Source organism: Chrysochloris asiatica, unplaced genomic scaffold (assembly GCF_000296735.1).
Source record: "Chrysochloris asiatica unplaced genomic scaffold, ChrAsi1.0 scaffold00383, whole genome shotgun sequence".
NCBI classification, from domain to species: domain Eukaryota; kingdom Metazoa; phylum Chordata; class Mammalia; order Afrosoricida; family Chrysochloridae; genus Chrysochloris; species Chrysochloris asiatica.
In genome coordinates, this window is record NW_006408901.1 from 374,475 (window position 1) to 393,177 (window position 18,703).

At 37.7% G+C, this 18,703-nt stretch overlaps 1 pseudogene; it reads left to right on the forward strand.

The window, feature by feature from the left end:
- The first annotated feature begins 1,162 nt into the window (after nt 1-1,162).
- Nucleotides 1,163-2,262, forward strand: LOC102812386 (annotated as a pseudogene).
- Nucleotides 2,263-18,703: the final 16,441 nt, after the last annotated feature.

Consider the following 18,703-nt stretch of genomic DNA (forward strand, 5'->3'; position numbering starts at 1 on the left):
AGGGCTGTGTGCTGGCAGCCCGGGGGCGGACCTGTGTGTTGTATCCTTTGGTTATATGATGATGCATGGAGGGGATTGTAATCATTGCAATGAAATGAAATATGATCGGGTGGGTGTGGAGCTGATGTTCTCCAATGTAAACCTCACAATAAAAACTTAAAAAAAAAAAAAAAGAATAAGCAAGTTGTTTGCCAGGAAGTTATCAAGGCAAGCAATCAAGTTCCTTCAGGACAAACCCCCCTCTAAGACTGAAACTCAATGGGAACACATGAGCGGGCATGTAAGCTTGCTGATGACCACATTGGCCTATTGGTGAGTGGAAGAGGGGGAAAGGCAGCAATGAAGAAATGGGCTGAGTTCAACCACGTTCCATAGACTCCCATTGACCTGGGGATGAGAAAGAGAAGAGGAAGAGATGGTTGATACAAAGTGTGGTGAGACCTGGGGACACCTGAGCCCATGAACAAGGACATAGTCACAGAGGGTTAGAGCTGAAAGTGAAGCATCTGACTGATATGAAGTGAGGGGAGATGCACAAGAACACCCAAACTTGCATACAGTACCCATTTGACCTAGCCTTCATGGCTTGATAGTCAGAATGCAACCGTTGTTGTTATTGTTGTTATGTGAGTCAGTTCCGACTCATAGTGACCCTGTACAGGGTTTCTGAGGCTATAAATCTTTATGGGAGCAGAAAGCCTTATCTTTCTTCCATGGAACAGCTGGTAGTTTCGAACTGCTGACCCTGAGGCTAGTAGTCAGATTCGTAACCACTACTCTGCCAGAGCTCCTTAGACTAGAGGAATTAAAAAAAAAATTCTTGATAAAGGAAACAAGGGTAAATAGCAACAATTTAATGAACTTGACCTATATGCATGGAAGTAGTAACTCTAAATACCAACAGAGAGGGAAGGAGTCTTCACATCAAGTATCAATGCTATCGCCTCTGTACACAGGGTAGATAGGCACGGGCAACTTAGACATTGCCTATCTAAAATGAGGGGCGATATAGGCATGAAATGACTGGCTTACAAGGTTTCAAAAGGGAGTTTAGTTTAAGAGTGTGTGAGGGAAGAAAGAGTCCCCACTGAATAGTTTTCATCTTGTCTATATAAGTTTGGTTAAAAGAGATGGGGATGGATTGTTCAGGATTCACGGCGCCATGAGGGGTGACAGAGGCCAAGATAGGGGTGGGCGCTTTGGCTCCAGAGGAGGCCCAGAAGGAGGGTTTAGGCCCTTTGTGCCTCATATCCCATTGACCCCGAGTCAAGCCAGCACCTGATGTGAGGTCTTGCTGAAGAGGAATCAAGACCTTGCTCACAATTCTGTTGAACAGGCTTCTATCCTCCATCTGGTGACAAAAATAAACAATGTGATGGACAATTTGATTGTGGCTCCAGGGACATTTGAAGTGCAAATTGAAGAAGTGAGACAGTAGGATCATATAAAAAGAGAACGATGACTACAAGACACAATGTGGCTGACCTGGTGGTAATCCTAAAAATTCTTCCAACACTAGAAGCTGTTGCTACGGAACAAAGTTGTGGAAAGCCTAAGAGCACAGGATCCCTCTGAAGTTTTGACCATGCTGACCAATGAAACTGGCTATGAGATCAGTTCTTCTGATGCTACAGTGAAGATTCTTATTACAATAGTACCATCCAATCTGCGAAAACTAGACCCAGAACTACATTTGGATATCAAGGTGCTGCAGAGTGCCATAGCCGCTATCCGGCGTGCCCACTGGTTTGAGGAAAATTCTTCTCAGTTTTCCTGGCTTTGATTCATTTTCCTGGCTTTGAACCCCTCACACCTTGGATTCTTGACCTGTTGGGGCACTATGCTGTAATGAACAACCCCACCAGACAACCTTTGGTCCTCAATGTGGCATACAGGCATTGTTTACAGATTCTGGCTGCAGGATTGTTCCTGCTAGGTTCAGTGGGTATCACTGATTCCTGTGAGAGTGGCAACTTCAGAGTACACACAGTCATGACCCTAGAACAGCAGGATATGATCTGTTACACAGCTCAGACTTTGGTTCGAATCCTTTCACATGGTGGCTTCAGGAAGATTCTTGGCCAAGAGGGTGATGCCAGCTATCTTGCTTATGAAATATCTACTTGGGATGCAGTTATAGTGACACCTTCAGAGAAAGATTATGAGAAGCCACCAGAGAAAAAGGAAGGAGAAGAGGAAGAGGAGAATACAGAAGAACCACCTCAAGGAGAGGAAGAGGAAAGCATGGAAACTCAGGAATGACCCTCTCTTCATCCCCTTTCTTACTCAAGGGGAAGACTTGGAGCTTAAGTTAGTTGCTACTGGGTATTTCTGTAGGATATGGGGAGACTGCAGGAAGGAAACTAAACTCTAGAGGAACAAGTGTCAATTCTACTGGGTTCTGGTATTGGCTTAGCAGCCTGAAATCTCCATTTGTGACTATGCCATCCATTTGTAGAGAAGCAGGATACCAACATTTCCTATTAACTCTCCAATTCCCAATTTCCTGGAAACTGCTCTCAACCAGTACTTTGTTGAAATGTGAACTGAAAATTTTTTTTCTAAGAAAAACAATGAAAGTACTTCCTGTAAGGCTTAAAAAAAAAAGAGAGAGAGAGAGAGATGGGGATGGAGTGGCTGGGGACCCTAGACCCAGAGAGGGACAGGGTCTGTGTGTTGATAACCAAGGGGAAGGCTTGCTGGGTATACGCACTGGTTGTTTGATGATGCATGGAGTGGATAGTAATCATGGTAATGAAACAATATATGATAGGATGAATGTAAAACTAATGATCTCCCATGTAAACTATCACAAAATTCACAATAAGACACTGAAAAAAAAAGAGAGATGGGGTAAAATTCTTATGATTCAATAATGAGTAATTGTTATCACGACTAGTTGCAACTGTCACAATTGTAAAGGTAGAAGTTTTGTAACAAAAACAGGAGAGTAGTTAATCTTATAGTTCAGAAATAAAGGACCCTAGGACCATCAAGGGAGAAGAGCACAAGCAGAATGTGAGACCTTATTCAGAGAAGCAACGACACCAGAGATGGAGGCAGAGATGGGGACATGGCAAGAGGGAGCAGCTGAGGACTCCAAATTCATAGGAAGAGAGAGACTAAGAGCTGGTGGCCAGGAGGCAGACTTGCAGAATGTGCTCTTTGGTGGTGTAAATTATTATATATGCCTGAGTGTTTACACAAACAAACAAATAAACAAACAAACAAAAAAGAGCTAAAGTGAATAGAGAGAAATATTGATTGTACATGGAGGAGATTATAATCATTGTACTGAAAAAGGTGTATGATTTGTTGAATGTAAAACTGATGATCTTCCTTGTAAACTTGCACTCGATTCACAATAAAAAAGCGGGGAAGGGCCGCTTTTGCAGATTTGCCTAATGCATTATGCCATTTGATTTCCTGACTGCTGCTTCCATGAGAGTTGATTGTGGATTCAGGCAAAATGAAGTCTTTCACAACCTCAATATTTTATCCAATCATCATGATGTTATTTATTGGTCTAGTAAATATTCTGCTATTACTCTTTTTTTTTTTTTTTAATTTTCTGTTGCTTCTGTTTTTATGTCATCCATATAATTTCTTATTCTTGCTATCTGGTTCTTTAGTTTCTTTTGTGAAATTTGCAAGTTGTTTTTTATTTAGCTAATTCTTTCAAAGAACCAGCTTCTTGTATTGTTGACCTTTTCTATTGTTTTTTTGTTTCATTTATTTTATTCTAATCTTATTATATTTACTAGATTAATCCACTGTGCAACTCTCAGACTGTCATAATTTGGTGAGTTGAGTATTGCCGTAATTCTGGAATCTAGACCACTAGAATTTTATTTATCAGCTGCATCAACCATGGTGGTTTGGTTTCAGCAAAGCTTCCAGACTAAGTCAGTCTAGAAAGAAGGATAGATGAGCTACTTTTGAATGGATAGTCACTGAAAACCTAATGAATAGGAGCAGAATATTGTCAGATATAGTGCTGGAACATTATGAGTAGCAGCAGAACATTGTCACATATAGTGTCAGAAGATGAGCCCTTCAGGTTGAAAGACAATCAAAATACAACTCAAAGTAGAGTTGACCATAATAACATGAATGGAGGAAATTTTTCAGAATCTTCATTTGTGATAGGGCACAATTTGAAATGAGGAGAAATAGCTCCAAACATCCATTAATAATCAAAACATGGAATGTATGAAGTATCAATCTAGGAAAATTGGAAGTTGTAAAATATTAAATTAAATTCATAATCATCAATATCCTAGAAATTAGTGAGCTGAAATGGAATGGAGTTGGCAAGTTTGAATCTAACGATCATATGGTTTTATATGCTGGGAACAACAAATTCAAGAGGAAGGGTGTCACATTCATCATCAAAAAGAACATTTCAGAGGTAGGGAAAGATGGTGGACTAGGCAGAAAGGCTGTACAGACCCTCTACAACAAAGAAATGGAAAACCAAATGAGACAGATGCAGATGACAGTCATAGGACTCTGAGCTTCAGATGAAGGGATGTAGAAATGGTTTGAATGCTTACTATGAGAGAGAACTGAGCAGACACAGAAAAAAAAAAGTAACTGTTGAGCTGTGATGGCCAACTGAACCTGCTGCAGCCACCTTGAGCGTTTGTGAGTGACTTCAGAGACCAGAAAACATATTTACATTGCAGAAACCTACCTGTGGCTCACAGAGATTGCCACCCCCTTTTAGTTTCCCACACTCTGCTGGTGACCGGAGTTGCCTCTAGCTGAGTTGGCTTCAACCTGTGTACACCACAAGGGAACTCCCACTTTACAGCTGGTCGAAGCTGCTCAGACATAGATGCTGTGGTTTTGAGCCCCATTAAAGTGGGAAGGAGCTATTCGCAATAATCCTGCACTGGTATGCCTTGATCTGAATCTTCAAAGTCGGCCTTGGCCCACCCTGGATTGGTTCTCACTGGATTGGTGGCTGAACAGGTGAGTGGTATAGAGAAGTGTGTGTGTGGGGGGGGGGGCAGATACTGGTTATCTGTGCAAGCTGAATAGTTGCAGGAGGACCATCTTGAACTTTCTCAGGCATCTGTGAAGGCAAGAGGTCAGTAGGTGTGCAAAGGTATACTGTTTATTGGTGGAGAGAAAGCAGCAGACACTTTTGTTTTTCTTTTTGCTTTTTTTCTTCTTCTATCTTCATTACTATTTTATTTTTTCCTTGTTGTTTCCTGGTTTGTTTTCCTTCTCTCTTTGGGGTATGTTTTCTCTTCTTGCCTCACATGACCAGGAGACAGCAATTATGGCCATACAGCCCAGCTACAGCCATACTCTCCATAGCCCCACCAATGGGGCTAGAGTCGGTCAATACCAGCTGCTATACGCCAGATCAATGAAAACAAAAAAGAGCAGCAAAATCCACCCTGAACAGAATTGCATGAACAGTGAACTGAGAATGATTCATCTCTTGATCACATCCACAAGAAGGCAATTGGCGAGTGCCCAGGAATATACCAACATATATTCATACAAGAAAACCACAATGTCTCGAAGCACCAGACAATTTCTGTTCACATGAAGAAACAAGACAGTGTAACTCAAACAAACAACCAAGAGTCAGAGTTATGAAAATGTGTGTGAGGAAAAGAGATACTGAACAACTTTAAAAATAATTCAGGAGAATGATATTTAATTACCTGCAAACAATTGACAGAAAAGTCAAGAAAAGCAAGGAAGCATCCAGAAAAGCACTACAGGAATCATCAACCAAAATAAAAGACTAGAGACAATACAAAATCTGAAAACAGAAATCAATAAGATTATTGCTAAGACAATGGAAACGAACGACTACACTTATAGAGCAAAAGAGCAGATTTAATCAATGTAAGCCAGAATTAGAGAGCTTGAAGTTAAATGTCTCAATACTAATAAGTTAGAAGAATCATCAGAAAAAATAAATGAAGAAAGTCTAAGATTCATATGGTACAAGATGAACAGGAAGAAACAAAGAAAAATAATAAAAAGATAGACAAACAGCTGCTGGAAGAAAATTTCCCTAACATCAAAGAGGATGAGAGGATAACCATTCAAGTAGCTGAACAAACCTCAAACAGCATAGACCCCAAAGAAAATGACCCAGATATATTATAATCAAACGCTCCAAAATCAAAGACAAAGGAGAGAAACCTGAAAGCATCTCAGAAAAATGAAATGTTATCTACAGAGGAAAGCCAAAAATATTAAGTTCTGATTTCTCAGTTTTTCAGTCAACAAGACAATGGGGAAACATATGCAAAACTCTGAAAGAAAAAAACCTGCCAAACAAGAATCATATATCGAACAAAATTGTCCCTCAAATTTTGTTGTTAGGTGCCATTGAGTTGGCACCAACTCATAGTGACCTTATGCACAACAGAACAAAACACCGCCCAATCCTGGGCCAACCTCACAATTGTTGCTATATTTTAACCCATTGATGATGCCACTGTGACATTCCATATTGTTGGGGGTCTTCCTCTTTGTCTCTGACCCTCCACTTTACCTTCTCTAGTGACTGATCCCTCCTGACAATATGTCCAAATTATGAAAGACGAAGTCTGGCCATCCTGGCTTCCAAGGAGCACTCTGGCTGTACTTCTTCCAACACAGATCTATTTGTTCTTTTGGCAATCCATGGTACTTTCAATATTCTCCTCCAACACCCTACTAACTCAAATGCATCAATTCTTATACGGTCTTCCTTATTCATGCATACTAGTCTGTTGAGACTACCATGGCTTGCGTCAGACACACCTTAGTCCTCAAACTGACATCTTTGCTCTTCAACACTCTAAAGAGGTGTTGTACAGCACATTTGCTCAATGCAATATGACATTAGATTTCTTGATTGTTGCTTCCATGAGATTTGATGGTTGATCCAAGCAAAAAGTTGACAACTTCAACTTTTCTCCATTTACATGGGTGTTAATTAGAACATTTTCAGATAAACAGAAATTAAAGGAATTTATCAAAACCAAGCCAAATTTACAAAACATGCTAACTAGAGTCCTTTGGATTGAGGACCAACAACAACAGACAACAACCAGAGATTGACATACATGGTGACACCACCCATAATTCAATCCGGGTATAGAACTATCCAGAGTAAAACAAAACTATAAGATTTGAAAATAGAGAATCAGATATATAAATCTATAATGGAGAAAACTGCAAAGCAAACAGAAGGAAAATTATAAGTGCAGAATTCCAAATTGTGAGGAAGTCAAATAGATTTCAAGATAAAGCAGATTGTTTTAAAACAGGGAAGAGATTAATAAAGTGTAGGGTAACCACAAGTAAAAATTAACCTTCACATCAAATCAAGAAAAGGAAAATTCATGATGATTTCTTAAACATTAAAACTATGAAGAAATTGGCAAGACAATACATAAAACTATGAACACAGCTCAGGAAAGCATGCAGAATAAAGAAACCAGCAGCACCACAAAAAAACACACACACAACAAAATGACTACAATCAATTCATGCCTATAAATAAATATGCTGAGCATCAATGAATTAAATGCACCTAGTCAAGAGACAAGGTAGCAGAAAGGATAAGAAAATAATATCTTTCAATATGCTGTGTACAAAAAGCACACCTTAAACACAAAGACAAACAGATTAAAAATTAAAGGGTGAGAAAATATATAAAGCTAATGGCAATCAAATATAAGCAGGAGTATCAATATTATTTTCTGATAAAATAGACTTTAAGAGAAAAATCAGCTTAAGAAAAAAGAACATCTCATTATTAAAGGGTCAATTAAACAAGAGGATACAATCATATAAATATATGTGTTTCCAATGAAAAAGTCTCAAAATACATAAATCAAACTAATAAAATTGAAGAAAGAAATAGAACACTCTACAATAATATCGGGTGATTTTAATGCACTGCTTTAAAAAGTAGACAAAACAACCAGTAAGAAACTTAACAAAGGCACAGAGGAAGTAAACAACACAATCAATCAACTTGAATTCATAGATTTATATGGAACATTCAACCTAACAACATCACAGTTCACATTCCTTTTCAGTGCACATATAAAATTCTCCAGAATAGACCATATGTAATTTTGAAAATCTTGAAGAAATAGATGCATTTTTAGAAAAAATTATGACATACCTAAACTAACACAGAGTGAAGTAGAAAACTTGAATAGACCTACAACAAATGAAGAAATTGATCAGGTAATTTAAAAACTCCCAAGAAAATAATGTCCAGGCCCAGATGGCTTTACTGGTGAATTTTACCAAGTATTCAGAGAAGAGTTGATATTAACTTTACTGAAATTATTCCAGAACATAGAAAAAGATGGAAAACTCAAAAATGCATTTTATGAAACGATGACCCTTATACAAAAATCAGGCAAGGACATCACTTAAAAAGAAAATTATAGAGCAATATTTCTCATGAACATAAATGCAAAAATTCTCAACAAAATCTTAGCCAATAGAATTCAAAAACATAAAAAAATTAATACATGTGGGATTCATACCAGGGATGCAAGGATGGATCAATATTAGAAAAACAACCAACATAATCCACCAACATAAGTTTAAAAAGGGAAAGAACCTTATCAATCATGTCGATTGATGCAGAAAAGACATTTGACAAAATCTAACTTCCATTCTTGATAAAAACACTCAACAGAGTTGAAATTAAAGGGAGATTTCTCAACATAATTAACAGCATATATACAAATCTAACAGCTAACATAACTCTCAATGGAGAGAAACTGAAACCAGATAAGGATGACTTTTATCACAATTCCTATTCAATACAGTCTTGGATGTCCTAGCTAGAGGTATAAGGCAGGAATGGAAAAATTAAAGGAAGCCAAATTGGAAAGAAGAAGTAGAACTCTATCTATTTGTAGATTATGTGATCCTATACATAGAAAATCCCAAAGACTCAGTAAGAAAATTATTGGAACTCATCCAGCATAATGGAAGGGTACAAGATCAATATACAAATATTAGATGCATTCCTCTATACTAATAAGTACAGCTCTGAAAAGGAAATTCGGAAAACAATACCATTTAAAACAGCCACCCACAAGAGGAAGTATTTAGGAACAAATCTTAGAGGAGAAACAAAAGACATACACAAAGAAAACTACAAAACAATACTAGAAGAAACCAGAAGAGATTTACAAAAATAGAAAAATATACCATGCTTATACATAGGAACACTTAACATTGCAAAAATGTCAATACTACCCAAAGCAATCTATAGATATAATGCAATCCCAATCAAGATTCCAACATCATTATTAAAAGAGATGGAAAAAATGATCAGAAAAAAATGGGAAGAAAGGAGATCTTAGATAATCAAAGCAATGACTAAGAAGAACAAAGTTGGAGGGCTTTCACTCCTTGATCTTAAAATTTCCTACACAACCACTGTGGTTTAAATTGTCCGGTACTGATATAATGAAAGATACACAGATGGATGGAACAGAATTGAGATTCCAGAAGTAAATCCATAGTTTACTGATCTTCAACAAAAGGCCAAACCATATCCACAAATGGTGCTGGAAAAACTGGAAATTGATTTGCAGAAGAATGAAACAGGACCCATATCTCATAGCATATGCAAAAAACAAACTCTACATGGATTAATGTACTAATGAAATGTAAACTTTAGAACTATAAGGATCATTAACTAAAAAAATAGGGACAAACGTAGGACCTCTAACACATGGCATACATACACTATCAAACATTACAAAAAACAAAACAGCAGAAAACAAAATAGATGATTGGGATCTCCTAAAAACTAGAAACTTATGTGCTTCAAAAGATTCCGACAAGAGTTATAAGGGAGCACACAACTTGGGAAACTTTTTTTGCAAGAACATATTAGACAAGGGACTAATCTCTAAAATCTATAGAAAACAACAACACCTCTATAAGAAAAAGACTAACAACCCAATTACAAATGGGCACAGGACATGAACAGGCACTTCATTAAGGAAGACATTCAGGCAACCAACAAACATATGAAGAAATTTTCAGGATCATTACCCATTGTTGTTGTTATTAAATGCTGTTGAGTCAATTCTGACCCATAGCGACCCTACATAGAAGAGGGAGGGTGGCAGAAGAATAATGAACATAGATGAAGACACAGGGAGATATGCATGGGCTAAAGGGGATAGAGGTAAATACAAAGTTGATAAATACACAACTGAGGAGCAGCTGGTGAGCTTGAACCACTGACCTTGCAGTTCAAACGGCTTTGCAGTCTGGCACATTAACCCACAGTGCCATACCAGGACTCCCATTTGCCATTTTGTTGTTGTTATGTGCCATGTAGTCAGTTCCGACTCACAGTGACACTGTACAGGGTTTCTAAGGCTGTAAATCTTTACAGGAGCAGAAAACCTCATCTTTCTCCTGCAGAACAGCTGGTAGTTTCGAACTGCTGACCCTGAAGTTTACAGCCCGATTCATAACCACTCTGCTACCATTGGCCATTGTTGTTGTTGTTGTTGTTAAGTGCCGTCGAGTCGGGTCCGACCCATAGCGACCCTGTACAGGGTTTCCGAGGGTGTAAATCTTTACGGGAGTAGAAAGCCTCATCTTTCTCCCGCGGAGCGGCTGGTAGTTTCGAACCGCTGACCTTAAGGTTCGCAGCCCGATTCGTAACCACTACGCTACCAGAGCTCCTTACCATTGGCCATTAGAGTGATGCAAATAAAAAAAAAAAAAAAGTGATCTCACCTTACACCAGCATTAAAAGTGAAATTAAAAAGCAAAACAAAACAGAAAATGTTGGAGAAAGTATAGTGAGACTGGGACCCTCCTACATATCTGGTGTGACTGTAAAATGGTTCAGCCACTATGGAAAATGGTATGACACTTCCTCAGAAAACTGGCAATAGAAATACATTATGATCCAGCAATCCATTATTGTAAAAATTTTTAAAGTTTTCCACAGTAAAGGAAACACTCTTTTATGGTTACTAGAGGTGGCAGGGAGGGGAGAGTAATTCACTGGCTAAAGGGTATACACATGTTAGCTTGGGTAGCAGAAAGGGCAGTATAGAAGGGGCAGGGCAATATTCAAGAAGAGGGAGGGTGGCAGAAGAATAATGAACATAGATGAAGACACAGGGAGATATGCATGGGTTAAAGGGGATAGAGGTAAATACAAAGTTGATAAATACACAACCTTGGAACAACAATGTTCTGTGAATAGATATATGGATATATATATATCCCATAAATACATGAGATAGATAGATAGAGAGATATATAGAAATATGGTGAATATATATATATATATAAGGAGCTCTGGTAGCATAGTGGTTACGAGTCAGGCTGCTAACCTCAAGATCAGCAGTTCGAAGCTACCAGCCGTTCCGCAGGAGACAGATGAGGCTTTCTGCTGCAGCAAAGATTTACAGGCTTGGAAACCCTATACAGATAGGGTCATATGATCGGAACTGACTTCATGACACACCACCACTATATACACATATCACATATGTATGATATATAACCCATATATATAAGATAAATTTATATATCCCAGAAATATATGAAATTTGAAAGAGGAAATTTGTTCATAAGTATTTACTTTTACTGAAAATACAACTATGAATGTGGTGGAGCATAAAGTGGGCAAAATGATGAAAACTTCCTAGATATTATCAAATTTCTTAAGACAATGAGTTGATGGATCTGGGGGCTTGGGACCATTGTCTCATGGGGATACGATGATGAATTATCATAACATAGTCCACAAAGACAACATTCTATTTTCTGCCTGAGTAAATAATGTCTAGGATCTTGACAGTTGTCGAAGGTGCAGTTATTGATCACTCCAAGTTCAGAAGAAAGAAGAGTGATAAGAGCAAAAAGAGACTTGGAATCAGTTACTCCAGTGGATTAATGGAACATGTGAACATCGGTCTCCATGACTCTAAGACCAGATGGATCACATTAGAGGGTCCCAAATAGAGTGGAAGAAAATGTAGAACAAAACTCAAAATTATTTCATTAAAAAACAAAACAACTTGTTTCCTCTTCAGGAAGAGACTGTAGGAAACTGAGGCTACGGTCCTCAACCACCCTTCAGGTCAAGAAAGGAACTCACCTTCATGACCCAATTTTCAGTCAAGCAGTAGATAAGTTTGGGGGGCGGCAATGGGGGGTGGAAATTACACTAGCAAGGTATGATCACCATGGAATGTTCAATCATTCAAAATCAAAAGAACATTTCCCTAAGGACAAAGTTAAGAAGTGATAAGTAGGTGGGTAGAATGCAAATAGCAACCACAGAATGGGAATGGGATAACTGTTGTTGCATGGTGGGGATTGAAATCACTGAGATGAAACAAAGTATAGGATTTGTTGAATCTAAAGCTGATTATCTTCTCTGTAAACTTTCACTCAATTCACGATAAAAAAAAATGTTAATATCTATCTTCATGATTTTTTACCCATTCAGAAAAAGTTCTATTCACATACCCCCTTTCCCAGACCTCCTTTTCACTTTTCCCAAGCATGTTCCTTTCAAGTCTCTGGAAGCCAAACCAGCCAAATTATTGGCCACAGATAATGAATCAGTATACAATCATACATCTGGCCACTTCTCCAAAGCAAAATGAAAAATCTGTGCATTGCTGAATATTCTACCCAATGAGAGAATTTCTCTACACCATTGTCTTCAGTAATGTCCCAGAGAGAGGCTACAGTACTGCACTAGCCTTTTGAGTGATGTCTGTGTGTCGAACAGAACCATTTATAAACCAGGCATGAGTTTTATCTTGCTAGTCAACTGATCATAGAGAACCCCCATGAAGTCATGGGTGCAGACTGAGAGATAGAAGGTACTGTAGCAGGAGTGGGAGTTGTGCCTCTGACTCTGCTCTAGCCTGATCTCATATTCCATTTGATAATCAACTGCACACTCAATTTTGTGGCTTTGTGATTCAGACAACTCCCAACTTGTGATACCTATCTCAAGTCATTTGGTAACTTGGTTGCCTGTGGTTAATTGTTCAGTATCTACTTAGACCCAACAGGAAGCCAAGGCTATTTATCCAAAGTCCTTATCTACATAGAATTTCAAAGTCTTCCTGAAAAATTCTATGAGTCTGCATTATGATTCACCTACAGTGACACACCATAGGCTCCAAGCAGCATCTAGATCTCCCACTGATATTTAAAGCTCAATTGGATCTACCAGACCATATGGCTCCTGTGGCAGAACAGTTTGCATGACACTCTGGATGTGTTGCAGATACTTCTCTTGTTCTGGGGCCCACTCAGTACAAACATTTTTTTTTTTTTTAATAATCCAGGAAACGAGCATAGTGCATAAATGAGGAATATGTTGCCCCCAAGTCCAAACACTCCTACTAGGCATGCGGTATTTTTTTAGTTAAGTTGTTATTAAGTGCTGTAGAGTCAGTTCCAACTCATAGTGACCCTGTATAGGGTTTCCAAGGAGCAATTGGTGAGTTTTAGTTACCAACCTTATAGTTCAAACCGACATTACAGTCAAGTGCTTATCCTATAGCGCTGCACCATAACTCCTTTTTAGTTATTTGTTGTTGTTATTAAGTGCTGTCAAGTCAATTGTGACCCATAGCAACCCTGTATGGGGTTTCCAAGGAGTGATTGGTGAGCTTGACCTGCCAGCCTTGAGGTTCAGACCAACTTTGCAGTCCAGTGCATTAGCCTACTGTACCACACCAAGATTCAGGAGAAGCCAAATACCATTTATTCTTCACCTTATATCATTGTACCCCTACAAATTTCAATAATGTAAGTTCCTGAATTTTTGCCATGCTTATTTCCTACTTTCTAGCATGCAAATATTTAAAATAGTTCCTACTTCTTGCTTACTAGGTCCAATCAGAATGAGGTTATCAATTTAAAGCACTAATGTGATGTAGTGTGAAAGGGAAAAGTAATCACACGATCCCTGTGGACTAAATTATGGCATAGGTTTGGTAAGTTTATATACTCCTTAAGTAGTTGGTTAGCAAGTCTAACCAATTTAAAGCATATTGCTCTGGTGATCTTTTAAAAAATCAGTTGCCACCAAATAAATTTCAACCCATAAAAATACCAAGCATGTCAATAGTAGCTCCAAAGGGCTCTCAATGGCTAGTTTTTCATAAGTAGATTGCCAGCCCTTTCTTCCAAGACACCTCTAGATAGACTCAAATTTCCAATGATTCAGTTAGCAGGTAAGTATGCTAATTGTTTGCACCAGGGCTCTCTGGCAGTCTTTACTAACAAGAATCAAGATAAAAGCATTGGTGCTTCTTCTCAAGATGGTGGCATAGGTAGTTAATTCCTCCATATCCCAACAACAACAACAAAAAAATTAAAGAACAAAGAAGAGAACAGAATGAATAATGCAACAAAGCTGATAGATTCAGAACCCTACAAGCCAGTTCGAAGAGATTAAAAGCACTATATGGAAAATGAAAATGAGTGTGAGCCAGCTGAACAAGGTAGGAAAGGGTTTCTCTCTACCACATGGATGCCCCTACAGTCCATCCTCTTAACAGAGAGGTTGGAGCAACCAGAAGTGACCTGTGTGGTGTGATCTGTGAACTTCAGACTGTAAGCCATGAACTGCAAACCATTAACTTTGGTCTAGGAGTAGTGAATAGACTCAGCTTTTTCTGATGGTCTGTTAGGGCAGATATCTGCCTGGAAGCAACCAGAAAAACTGAGGAGACACAGGATGCTAATAAAGAAGTAAGTCCCTCCCCCAGCCTCCAGATTGGAGTGAATGGAGTTTGTACTATCTCTAAGCTTCATGAAACAAATTAATTAGTTTGCAGTGATAGCATTCTGATTAAAGACTATCCCTGCAGACACAACAATTTTTAAACAAAAATGTAAGATTTGGAGATGATTAATATCTACATTTTAAACAAAAATGTAGATTTGGAGATGATTAATATCCATCAAGTCACCTATTGCATTTGAAAGAGCTATTGGGACTATTTAGGTGCTTTGGAAGCAGATCAGACATTTAAATCACCTAGGGAAATAGCTGATGAGCTGCTAATGTTTTCTAGGTGAATTATGCAAGTGAAAACAGAGGCCCAGGTTCTCAAAACAATTGGATAGTATCAGTGAGGGTAGTTGGAACCTTCTCCAAGGCTTTGGGGTTGTACAGTTTACAGAGAAGGGTTGGTTGATGGGGGTTACAAGGGTTGAGCAAGGGTGCTTACAAGGGTTAAAGAGATTTTGACCTTTTCCTAGCAATGCCTTGTTGTTATTGTTGTTAAGTACCATGGAGTCGGTTTCTACTCATAGTGACCTGCACAGGGTTTCCAAGGCTGTAAATCTTTATGGGACAGAAAGCCTAATCTTTCTCCCATGGTGTAGCTGATGACTTTGAACTCCTAATCTTTCATTTATCAGTTTGGTGCTTATCCTACAGCGTCATCAGGGCTCCTTGATGTAAAAAAAAAAAAAAAAAAAAGCAAGATAGTGTGATAATTTGTCCTCAGAAATTTTGGAGGCCAGAGGCAATAGAATGATAAATTAAAAAGGATGAAAGAAAAGAATGTCAACCAAGAATTTTTTGTCTGGTGAAATTGCCTTCATAAGCATCTCCAGAGAAATATAACTTGTGGGAAGTCATTACTACCAGATCTGCCTTGCAAGAATTGTTATGGAGAGGTATTCAAATGGAAAATAAAAGACCCAAGACAGCTAATTGAAGATGTACATATGAAAACATAAAAAATAGATAAGATATCTCCAGTAAAGGTAATGGCATAGACAAATAAAAGAGTGAGTTTTATGGTGTTTTTAATTGATAAATTTGCCTATAATGCTCTACAACATTTATAACATCGAATGCATAAGAAATAAATGTAAATGTATCCAACAGGCACCAGATGTAATAGGTGATAAGACAGCACAGATGAGGGAGAAGCAAATTAGGAATAGAGTTTTTAGGTGTTAATGTACTATTTTATTTGTGTGTTACTTGTATGCATCTTGTGAAGGTAGTTTTTTATAAATGTAAGGTTTTAAACATAATATTTATGATAACCACAAAGAAAATACCTAAAAATTATACATAGACAGTTAAGAAGAAATAAATCAAGAAGATTCAACGCAAAAAACAATGAAACACAAATAATAACAAATTTTCAGGAATAGAGGACCAAAGAAAGTATAAGACTCAGAAAAAGCAATTAGTAAAATGGCAGAAATAAGTCTGTAATTATCTGAAATTACCTTAAATGTAAATAGATTAAATACTTCAACCAAAAGACAAAAAAAAAAGTGGTAGAATGGATAAAAAAAAAACACAACCTTTTATTTTCACCCTATTTGTGTCCTTGAATTTAAGATGTATTCCTTGTATACAGGACACAAACAGGGTGAAAATAAAAGGATGCAAAATAATAATAATCATGAAAATTGTAACCAAATGAGGGTTGTTGTTAGGTGTCATCAAATTGGTTTGGACTCATAGCAGCCCAATGCACAGCAGCAAGAAACACTGACCAGTCTTACACCACCATTGCTTTATCACTGTGTCAATTCATCTCATTGGGGTCTTCCTCTTTTTTGCTGACCCTCCATTTTACCAAGCATTATGTCCTTCTCCTAAAATTATGTCCAAAATATGAGAGGTGAAGTCTTGACATCCTAGTTTATAAGGAGAATTCTGGCTTCACTTCTTCCAAGACAGGTTTGTTTGTTCTTTTGGCAGTCCATGATACTTTTATTTTTCTAGGTTTTAGGCGAGGTCTAGGACTTTGTTTATTGTTAGCATTCTGGTAAGGACTAACTAGGGTTAATGGTAAAGGTAAGGATAGGGCTAGAGACAGCAGTAAGTCTTAGTCTAGTTTTTAGAGTTACAGTTAGGTTTATTTTTATTTATTTATTCTTGAAGTATATTTGATTTTCTCTTCATTTTGAAGTTCTATAACAGGATTCCTTCTTTTTACTTTATGATTTGTTAGTTGTTGTTATTTTGTTTTCTCTTGTAACTTTGTCTCTGGTTTTCTATTTTCAGTCTTATAGGTCTTTTTACTCTGCATACTTCTGTGTCTGGGTTGAATCTAGGTGATATTATCATATATGGTAATCTCAGGTTGTTGTCTGTTGTTATTGGTTGTCTTAGATTGAGTTCTCTAAAGAAGCAAAACCAGTGAAATTTATATGTGTATATATAAAGAGAAATTTATTTCAAGGAAATCACTCACATAGTTATCGAGGTAGGAGAGTCCCAAGTCTGGGTCAGATGAACCAAGATTGGCAGGTCAGATGCTAGGCAGGTAGGCAGGCAATACAGCAAATCACTGACTCAAGTCCAAAGAATTAAATATTGGAGGATGAGCCAGATGCAAGATCCAGCCCTAACAGAGAGCAAATAAGCTTTGCCAGAGGGCCTAAAATATTGGCTGCTCATCGCAGAAGTTATCAAAAAGTTAATCACATTGTATCAGATCTTCTTATGGGATAACTACATCTCAACTGCTAAACCACTGAGAATCCTGACCCAGTCAAGTTGACACAAACTTTAACTATCACATTTCTTCTTTGCCCAAAGAACATCCTTTAGTATTTTTTGTAAGTTTATAAATTCTTTGGATTTCTGTTGGCTGAAAATTACCTAATTTTGTTATCATATATGATGGACAGTTTTGCTAGACATATGATTCTTGGTTGACAATTTGTTTCTTTCAATGTTTTATATATGTCTTCTTTCGTGAATGCTTGCTGCTGAGAAATCAGAAGTTAGTCTTACTAGTTCTACTTTGTAGGTAACTTTCATTTTTGCTAAGCTGTTCTCAGAATTCTGTTTTTGGTGTTTTGTTTGTTTGTTTGTTTGTTTGTTTCAAGCTTTGATTATAATATGTCTTGGTGTTTTTTCTTTTGGGGCCTATCCTGCTTGGAGTTCCTTCAACTTCTTGAATGACTGTCTTCTTATCTTTCATGATGTTAGGGAAGTTTTTTTCCAGCAACTCTTGGACAATATTCTCTATGATTTATTGATCTCTTCCTATTTTGGAATTCCTATCACACACATGAATCAGGCTGCGAATCTAAAGGTCAGCAGTTCGAAACTACCAGCTGCTCCGCGGAAGAAAGATGAGGCTTTCTGCTCCCGTAAAGATTTACAGCCTCAGAAACACTGTTCAGGGTCACTATGGGTCGGAACTGACTCAATGGCACTTAACAACAACATCACACATAAGTTATTCATCTTAATAGTGTCCCACGTAAATCTTGTGCTTTCTTTGGATTTTGTTGTTGTTGTTCTTTTTTCTGATTGTTTCTCTAGCAGATGAATGTTGAGAGATTTTTCTACAAGATGGGTAATTTGGCTTTCCATTGATTCTACTTCTTCTTCTTTATCTTCTGGCTATCTAATAGCGGTTTTTGTATGGTTCTCATTTTTTCAATAATTCTGTCAGTTTGTTTCCTGAATTTTTCCATCATTTTAACTATGTTTTTCTTGATTTCATCTGTAGATTTCTTGTTTTTTCTTACAACCTGTTCAGGTTGCCTATTAGCATTCTTTTAACATTTTTATCAGGGGTCCTGGTATGGTGCTGTAGTATAAGCACTGCAAGGTCGGTGGTTCAAACCCACCAACCACTTCTCTATACAGGGTTGCTGTCGGGGTTTGCCCTCGACATAGTTGTCACGAGTGTTTGGTTCA